The sequence below is a fragment of the Nycticebus coucang genome, chromosome 11, assembly GCF_027406575.1.
Source record: "Nycticebus coucang isolate mNycCou1 chromosome 11, mNycCou1.pri, whole genome shotgun sequence".
Classification (NCBI taxonomy): domain Eukaryota; kingdom Metazoa; phylum Chordata; class Mammalia; order Primates; family Lorisidae; genus Nycticebus; species Nycticebus coucang.
In genome coordinates, this window is record NC_069790.1 from 53,272,399 (window position 1) to 53,282,834 (window position 10,436).

Below are 10,436 nucleotides of genomic sequence, written 5' to 3' on the forward strand. Positions count from 1 at the left end.
TTTTGGTCACAGGCAGGATATGAAGAAAAACATGTTAGATCTCCCTCCAGGATTTGGTGATAGGTCTTTTGGGGCTGTACTCTTTCAATGTGTGAAGCCAACAGGAGAAAATATCAAATAGTTCTCATTGCTACTTTGTCAATACCTACCACGATTACACCAGTGTGCCTTATGACTGCCAGTAGCTTCTTGTCTTTTAAAGAAGTAGAGTAATCCTTTGATTTATCCGTAGTCAATCATCTCTTTTAATGGGAAAAAAGATCCCAGAGAGTATAAGCTCATTTATCACTTGGTTCCACTTTCTGTCTTAATGCCAATAAGACCCAAACTTTGGCCTTTGTCTCTGACCCAGAGAAGCAGGAGCCCTTTCTCTCTCCCTGGGGACAAACCTCCTCCTTTCACTCTGCCTTCCTCTGGGAAGTTTGCTCTGTTTATTCTCCATTTGAGATGAAGATCTTTCTATAGTCAGTATTTCCCTCTCAGTCCATATACATGCTGAAGCTTCCCCTATCCTAAATAAAAGCCCTTCCTTCATTTTAAGACATTTCTGGACATCAAACTTCTTAAACAATTTGTTTATGATTGTCATTACCTTGTGATTTCTTTTTGTTTCTTAATGCATTACACTCTGGCTTCTAACACTTAACTGCAGTTTAGAGGGCAAAATAATGGGCCGTTGATAAAGGGATGCCAATCTGTCAATCAAATACATCCTTATGGGATACTGCTATCTTGGGGAAGTTACTACAATTTAGGGTTGGATTGTAGTAACAGAACATTTCTAGTGTTTATCAAAGACGTGACTCATGCTAATCAAACTTGTAAGTGACACGTAAAATAAAATTTCAAGTTTTTAAGTTATAATGATAAATATTATCACCATGTAAACCAGACTGTGTAACTAGTACATTTCTTCTAAGTAAAAACCCACATAGATGCCGTTTGAAAGGAAGGGAATTCAATTCAGAAAACTTACTCCATTGTATGCTTCTATGGCTAATCATTTCAAAGTTTTTATTTTTTATTTTATTTATTTATGTATTTTTTACCAGGGAAAATTGCTAATTCAGTCCCCCACTACCACAAATTATGCAGTCAAGTTTCCACATTTGGGGACATCACAGGGGCCAGCAAATCCGGGGTGCAATGAATGAGCCTCACCCTGGGAAAACCACCTTTGTGATCATAGTATCTCTCCTGCCAGGTAAGCATGATGACTTCAAATTTTAAAAGCTATAAGCAACTGTATTTATAATATAGCAGTCTGGAAAGACTAAGCAGTACCTTAGTCTGTTTTGATTTACTGTAAAGAAATATCTGAGGCTAGGAAATGTATTTTTAAAAAGAGGTTTTAAAATGTTTAGAAACATCAGATACATCCCGTATCTCCTCGTCTACTAGGCAAACAGTTCACCCTGCTCCCTTCCTTCCTTGTTACCTTTTTACTTAGCACATGTGTCAGTCCCTTTGCTCTGCAGTCTATCCTCGCTGGTGGTCAGAGCCATGCTGCCAGCTGACACATCTAGTCACTCTATCTTCTGCTTAAAACCCATGCTTACCCCTCTTATCTTTGAAATGAAGTGTTGTACTCTCAACACTTGAGATCTCTGGAATCTGAGTTCATTGTATCTGCCCAGGCACAGCTTCTGCCACTGGTTTCTATAAACTTGGGCTTTAGTAGAAAACATGTTCCAGAACACACCAGAACTTCCATGCTGCCTTGTCACTATCTATGCCTGAAGTATCCTTCCCTTCTCTATCTCCCTAGAAAACTGACCCTCATTGAGAGGTGGTACAGTCCTTCCTGAGCCTGGTGGGTCATGAAAATCATCTGGGAGTTGCTTTAAAACATCCACCCACCCATCCTCTCTCTCTTTCACTCTCTGGAGGTCTGAAATTTCTAGGAGCTGTATTTTTTGAAATCCTCCCCAAATAAACTATATAACCAACTAGTTGTTTTTGAAACAACTATTGTACTGGAAGTCATGTGAGGTAGAATTATTTGGTGCTGGGTTTGAATCCCAACCCAGACACTTAGTTAAGTCATATCCTAGCTGTGAGGTGTTTGGCAAATCACTTTGCCTTTCTGAACCATAGCTCTCAATTGGTAGATGAGGATAGAAATGCCTAATTTACAATGTTAGCATAATGACTAGAAATAAAATATATAAACTACTCGAAATATGTTAAATGCTCCATAAATTATTGGTATTATTATTATCTTTCAAGATTTAGTTCAAATGTTATCTGCCTTCTCTGGCCCTCTCATGTACCTGGTTATTCTCTCTCCTAAAACAAAATTTTATTCTTGCCTTTATTATAGGGTATGTGTACCCAAAATTGTAGTACAAAAAAAAGTTATATTATTTTGTTCCTTAAAGTCCAATTAAATTTCCTTTGAACAAACACTAGGGTTGATGAGATGTTTAAGCTAAGATATTACAATAGAACCTTCATACTTGACCACCTCCCTACCTTGACCACCTCCTTAAGTTGATCTAATTTTCATAGACAGGACATGTACCACATGTACTTATCAGTACAGTAGGCCTAGTTCCTTACGTTGGCCACCTCCGTGCATTGACCAGTTTGTTAAAGTGAGGTTCTACTATATTTGATGGGGAACCCACACAGTCCTGGCAGGAAGCTTTCTTATCCTAAGATGATAGTGGTCATTGTCACAACTCACATGATTCCTTTCAGGCAGATAGCTTTGTGGCTTCTGAGCCAAATTTAGACCTGGAAACTGGCAAAGGGTCTAGGCATCCTAGTAGATAAATGGGCCTGGTCCCATCTGAGGTGCTGTTACTCTCTGAGATGCAGCCAGACAGGGAGTGTCTGCTAGCCTAGAACCCCCAATGCTTATTCTCCACCCCACCGTCAGCCCTGACCTGAGCTCCAGAGAAGTTGAAGAGCCCCGTTTCTTCTCTCCTCCTTGGGTCATTATCTTCTCCTATCATGGCGGTAGTCTCCCTCTCTGGACAATTCAGAATTCTAGTTCCATTGTGCACAGGGAGAAACTTCTAGGTATCTGGCAACCCTACATTTTTGACTGACAAGAGCTGTTAATAAATACCACGAGGTGAAGGAGGGTAATTGGTGGGACCACACCTACGGTGCATTTTACAAGGGTACATGTGAAACTTACTAAATGTAGAAAATAAATGTCTTAACACAATAACTAAGAAAATGCCAAGAACGTTATGTTAACCAGTGTGATGAAAATATATCAAATGGTATATAAAACCAGCGTATGGTGCCCCATGATTGCATTAATGTACACAGCTATGATTTAATAATAAAAAATAAATAAATAAATACCATGAGGCAAGTTAACCCAAGTACTTTTTTGAAAAAGGAAAAGAGAAAAGAAGTTCCAGTGAGAGCAATAAACAATATTTCTATTTCTTTTTCTATCACTCTTACATTAATTACTTTGTATTGTGAGTATTAATCTCTTTCACTGCACAATGAATCCAATTAAGTAACTCTAGCTTTGGGGTATATGCATTTTCAATGTCTAGTCTAACCTTGTTCTCTGCACCTACTATATATTTAATAAGTGACAGTTGAATCGATGAATAAAGCAATAAATAGATAAGTGAGTCCATGGTACATGAATTAGTTGGTTCTACAAAATGACTCTTCAAACCCTTGTAAAAAATGTATTACTTTAGTGGATATTACACAAGTAACACATGTTGGTATCAAATAAAATAATATAGAAGTACATGAATTAAAAGATTTTATGACTATGTCAAAAATGTTTTCCTTGTTTTGTGATGGAGGAATATGAAACTAAGAGGCTTACTCTAAGTAACTGGTTCATGATTAATAAAAAAAGTTATGTGGAATGTAAATGTCTTAGCACAATAACTAAGAAAATGCCAGGAAGGCTATGTTAACCAGTATGATGAAAATGTGTCAAATGGTCTATGAAACTAGTGTATGGTGCCCCATGATCACATTAATGTACACAGCTGTGATTGAATAAAAAGAATAATAAAAAAAGAAAAAAGTTTGTACTAAAGTTTAACATAATATTTGAAAATTAAAAGTTCTTCAAGTTTCCTTTCTGCAGTTAGCACACTTAAAGACATTTATAAAACCCTCAGAGGAGCTAGATAGGATCACAGAAGTAAGAATCTGAAATTCTGCACCTCTAGTTACACTTCAGTATTTGGCCAGGTTGAAGGGTTGGGGAATACTATAAATTCTGGAAACAGAACCGACAAGTTCTTGATGACAAGTAGTTTACATGTTTAGACATTGTGACTAAGAATCTAATCAGGGTTCTTAATCAGAGTTCTTCAACTACTGGCAGAAGTTGAAAATAACGTCTTATTGGAACACAGGTACACCCATTGGTTTACATGTTGTCCATTGCTACGATGACAGTTTCAACAGAGATATTATGGCCAGTAAAGTCTAATATATTTACTATTTGGTCCTTTGCAAAAAAGATCTTGCTGACCCTTCCAATTTGTTATTCCCAACAGCCAGCCTCAGATTCCCAGGAGCCCATGGAGTTACTCAAAACACCTGGTGTTTTTAAAAAACCCTTGTGTTGTGGCCCATTCCTATAATCCCGGCTACTTGGGAGGCTTGGGCAGGAGGATTGCTTGAACCTAGGAGTTCCAGGTCAGCCTGGGAAACATGGTGAGATCCTTGTCTCAAGAAAAAAACAAGCAAACAAAACCCCCCAAACATCTGTGAGTCTGTATATTCAACAAACTTGACTATAGTACGAACAAATCTGGCTTACATATAAATTTTCAAACATATATTAAAAATACAAAATAAGCAAAATTCAAATTAATTTAAAGCATTAGTGGGTTTTTGGTAGTCTTTTATATTTATTAATTAGAGGATTAATCAAAATACAATTTATGTTATGTGGAGTTGCTTAAGGGCCTGATTTATTTTTTTCTTTTTATTGATTGTAAACCATCGATCTAGTTAGGCTCTGTGGGCCAGGAAGATTGCCTTAAAGAAACATAGAAATCTTGATCAATTTAAATATTTGAAATTAATTATAATATGTGGTCACTGATGCCAAGGGCCAAATTCTATCTCACAATAAGTATGATAGGTGAAAATAATATCTTGAGGCCCTTAAGATGCAACAATAATTATTTTTTCATGAATACTTAGATTATGACAGACACTGTTCTAAGAGTTTTTCATGAATTTGCTTATTTAATCATCGCAATGTCACATGGTGACATCAAGATACAAACAAAGCTGTATGTTAGGTTCAGGATTAGAAAGTGTTATTTGAAGTCCAGGAGCAGTGGCTCACACCTGTAATCCTGGCACTTGAGAGGCTGAGGAGGGTGGATTGCCTGAGATCACAGGTTTGAGACCAGCCTGAGCCAGAGCAAGACCTCGTCTCTAAAAATAGCCAGATGTTGTGATAAATGCCTGTATTACTGGCTATTCGGGATGCTGAGGAAAACAATCACCTGAGTCCAAGAGTTTGAAGTTGCTGTGGGCTATGATGCCATAGCACTCTACCAAGGGTGACAAAAAAAGCCTGGCTATTTTTTTTTTTTTTTTTTTTTTTAAGAGATGAGGTCTTGCACTGGCTCAGGCTGGTCTTGAACTCATGAGCTCAGGCAATTCACCCACTTTGGCCTCCCAGAGTGCTAGGATTACAGGCATGAGCCTGGCCCTTTTTTTTTTTTTTTTGGAGACAGGGTCTCATGCTGTTGCTTGGGCTTAAGTGCTGTGGTATGATCATAACTCATGCAGCCTCAAACTCTTGGCTTAATCAATCCTCCTGCCTCAGCCTCCAGAGCATTTGGGACTACAGGAATGTGCCAGCATGACAGCTAAGTTTTCTATTTTTGGTAGAGACAGGTCTCTCTTTGTTGCTTAGGCTGCTCTTGAACTGCTACCCTCAAGTGATCCTCTTGCCTCACCCTCCCAAAGTGCTATGGTTATAGGTATGAACCACTATGACCAGATGTTCTACTTTATATGTGGTGAATCTCTCTTCCTGTTATGCCCTTTGATGATGAATCTCATTCAGTAGATATTCATGGAGCACCAATACATCAAATGCTATGAAATGTTGGCAGTGGAATAATAAAAACAAGCATTTATAAAATACTTAGACTATGCTAGGCAACATTCTATGGGCTTCACAGGTATTAATTGAATTTTCACAATAACCTAAAGAGAGTACCATTATCATCATCATATCATTTTAACGGAGGAGGAACTGAGGTTAACTAACTTGCCCAATGTTACACAGCTAGCGGGTGAGGAAGGTGCATGTGAACCCAGGAAGCCTGCCTCTGTACCCTGTGCTCCTGCTCATGCTCTGTGGCCTGTTCCCTAAAGAGGTAAATAATGTCATTCTCAGAGTATGGACAGTGAAAGAGAGGGGTATAATGAAAGGAAACATTAACCATGACAATGAGCCTTTCCATCAAAAAGTAAAAGTGAAGAAATCTCTCTTTTTATAAAACCTTACAGGAACTCCTCAAAAGACTCCCCTGGGGCTTGGCCTTTTCGAGAGACAGCTTGGGGAGGGAGTCAGAGTGCCAGGCCCTGTCTCCCAGGGGAGCCTTAAAATATCCAGATGCCTAAGATCCTCAAAATTTTAAACATAGAGTTATCATATGACCCAACAACTAGACTCCTAGTATATAAACAAGAGAAACATAAACATTCATCTACACAAAAATTTATACATAAATGTTCTAGCAGCCTTATTCCTAACAGTCAAAAAGTGGAAACAACCTTGTGTTCATCAACTGATGAATGGGTAAGTCAGGTGTGGCATATCCATACAAAGGAATGTTAGCCATGAAAAGGTGTGAAGTGCTGATATGTGCTACAACATGGATGAACCTTCAAAATATTACACTAGATGGGAAAAAGCCAGCCACAAATGTTCACCTATTATGATTCCTCTTGCGAGTAATGCCCAGGATAGGCCAATCTAAAGAGACAGAAAATAGGTTGGTACTTGCCTGGGTCTACAGGCCAGGGGTGGGAAGGGGAATGAGGGGTGATGGCTAAAGTTTCTTTTTTGGAATGCTGAAAATATTAAAATTAAATTGTAGTGATGGTTGCAAATTTCTGTGTGTATACTAAAAACTACCAACTTGTACCCTTTGAATAGATGAATTGTATGCTGTATGAATTATATGTCAATAAAACTGTTAGAAAGTGATAGCAGCAACTGTGTGTGTAAACACACACACAGTCTAGATGTCTAGGCCACACTGCTAAGCTGTGGATTCCTAATATTTGGAGTGTATTTAAGAGTCATTAATATGAATGAGAACTACAAAGGTATATAACATTTTTTAGTTAGGGACTTTTTTTGTTTGTTTGGAGGCACAGTCTCACTCTGTCATCCTGGGTAGTGTGCAGTGGCCTCATAGCTCACAGCAACCTCAAACCAGTGGCTCAAGCTTTCCTCTTGCCTCAGTCTCCCGAGTACCTGGGACTACAGGTGCCTGCCACAACAGCTGGCTAATTTTCCTATTTTTAGTAGACATGGGTCTCGTTCTTGCTCAGACTGGTCTTGAACTCCTGAGCTCAAGCAATCCACCTTGGCCTCCCAGAGTGCTAAGATTACAGGCATGAGCCACTGTGCCCAGCCTCAGTTATGGGATTTTGATTAGTACATCCATTTTTTTTGTACTTGCCTCACCTCAAATTGATAAGCATTCATACTTTTCTGTGATAAATACTAGCAATAGTAAGGAATAATTTAAAACTATAAGTATTTTCCTATAAATTCAAGTCTCATCCCATCTCAAGCCTTGCAAGATTAGAATTGTAGGAGAATTTTATTCGGGAGGAGAGAAACATCTGCTCCTGCTCCTCTCACCTGCAGAGGTGGGACCAGGTGCTGTGACTTAGGTTCAGAGTTCCAAGTTCATTTTTTTAGTTTATGGCACAATACCTTTATACGTTGATGCAAGACCCCTGACATTTTATCTAGTCCTGTTTGTCCCCAATCTTCCCTGCATATAACCATTCTCGAATGTTTAGTGTCTAACTTTTTATATGTGATCTTTTGTAATATATATTATTTTGTGCGCAAAAGTCCTAAACTATTTCTACATTATCTCTACCTCATCTTTTTTTTCATCTCATAAAGAGGAAGACACTATGCCAATGTGGCCACGAATGATGGCTTTGCATTCTGAATGCCAGGGTTCAAGTTCCACCTACTCCATTTACTGGCTGCATGGTCTTGGATAGGCTGGGAAACCCCTTTGCCTTGCAGTTTAATCCACGTTGAAGTCTGGATGCTTTAGCACATGCCTCAGAGGTTGTTATAAGGCTTGAATGTGGTAAGTGCATTGGACTGTCTGTCTTTCCCCCGCCCCTTAATCAAAGATTTATTATTGTTTTGTTTCCAGCATTAAAATTTACTATAATTCATAAATTTCCATCTCTGTAAGTTTTAAAACACTGACCTCACACAGGCTGTTACATCTGCATGTTAAGACTCACTTATTCAGCAAAGAGATCACCCAGCCACCACTCTCATGTGACCAACTCACTGCTGCCTGAAAGAGGAGTTGTTTTGATGGAGACAGGTATAGTTTTTCATTATATTTTCAATTATTGAGACTTGTCCATTCTTTCACTTTAATAACTTATGGTTATTAGAAAATTATTTACTTACAAACTATCTTACAGGAGAAAAATCAGACCACAGATTGTACCACAAGCACTCAGGCACTCAGTGGGCACTTCAGTTGTAGCTACTTAAATCCTTTTCAGTTATTCCTTACTGGGTTTCCCAGATTGTCAAATCCCTTCGTCCCCATCATGCTCATAGTTGGCAGACAATCCTGTCTCTTATTGTGTAGATAAAACAGGGATCGTGGGGTATAGTCTTTGATGACTCTTTTCTCTTTCCAAGAAAAGTACCTGTGGTCACTTCCTTCCCTACTATTTCAGAGAAGAAGAAATTTTGCCTTTCCAAGCTTAAGTTTTCCTCCTACACTAGAGAGTCAAGGTCCCTGCCTGGGGGAAGTAACATGCCAAAACTGGGTAGAGACAATAAATAAGCAGTTCATATACAGAGTGTTTTCAGCTAGAAATGCTTTGAAGATAATAAAAATAGGAAGATTTGCTTTGGGTGATAAGGGAAGGCCTTTCTGAGGAGGTGACATCAAAGCAGAGACGAGACTGTCAGGTGAAGATCAATGAGCCACAAAGTCTAAATAGAAAGAACAGTCTGTGCAAAAGCCCTCAGGGCGGAAGGAGCTTGATGTGGGTGAGAAGCAGAAGGTCCCAGTGATGCTGAAGTGCAATGAGCAAGGGAGAGCAGGGGACGTGAGGTCAGAGCATCGCTCTGGGACCTCCCACAGTGACAGAAATGTTCTATGTCTGTGCTGTGCAGCATGGTACCCAGCAGCCACTAGCCACATGTAAATTAAATACAATCTAAAATTCAGCTGTTCAACGACATTAGCCACATGTGCAGGGCTCCATAGCCAGGTGTGGACAGTAGCTGCCATAGGACAGTAGGGGTCAGAGTGTAAGTAGGAACCAGCTAGAAGGGGCTTTGCCCATCAAGGTACATAGTTTGGATTATTTGCTAAGTGTGGAAGGTTTGAAGCAGGGACTACTGTGGTTTATTTACATATTAAAAGACCTCTGGGGCAGGGAGACAGTAAAGAGAGGAGACAGGGAGACCAGTTATAGCCATCGCATAAGGGAGATGAAGGTAGCCTGGACTCACAGGCAGCAGTGGAGCAGAGAAGTGGATGGATTTGGGGTTTATTTTGGTGATAGTTTCAGCAGAAGTTGATAATTACGTGCAAGATGTGATGAAAAGAAAGCACTATGGATGGATGATTCTAAGATTTTTGGTTTAAGCACAAATCTTCCATTATATGTATCATTGCCAAAAATTGGGCTCTTCCCATTTTGATGGTGGATTACATTCTGTTTCTCTGTTTCAATTATCCTTCCATTTCAAAAATTAAACTTAGAGGACTTCAGGATGGCGTGGTGCTGCTAGTGTGTTCTACCTCTTCCATCACACCTCGGTTGACATTGCTGTTTTCCAGGCCAAATAAAATGGGTAATTCAGGCTAGGTGAGATGAATCACGTCTGTAACCCTAGTACTTTGGGAGATCAAGGCAAGAAGACTGCTCGAGCCCAGGAGTGTGCGGTTGCAGCGAGCTATGATAAAGCCACTGCACGCTAGTCCAGGTGACAGTGCGAAACCCTATCTCAAAAACAGACAAACAAAAACAAAACAAACAGACAAATAAGGCTAATTCTTAGTTCTAACTCTACTTAATCGCTGCAACATGTGTGGCTGTTAATTTGCACCCTTCTTCCTTTGACTCCAGGCCACTCTTTCCTGCCTATCACCCTGTCTTCTCGTCAGTCTCTGCCTCCTGGTGTGGGCCTCCCCAAACTTAGTCATTTTTGGTCTCCTGTG

At 39.5% G+C, this 10,436-nt stretch overlaps 1 non-coding gene across 1 annotated transcript; it reads right to left on the bottom strand.

Moving 5' to 3' along the window:
- Positions 1–1,049: 1,049 nt before the first annotated feature.
- On the bottom strand, positions 1,050–1,212 carry LOC128560671 (U1 spliceosomal RNA). The gene has a single exon (XR_008373136.1). It is a non-coding gene; the product is annotated as a U1 spliceosomal RNA (small nuclear RNA).
- Between the last annotated feature and the right edge of the window lie 9,224 nt (positions 1,213–10,436).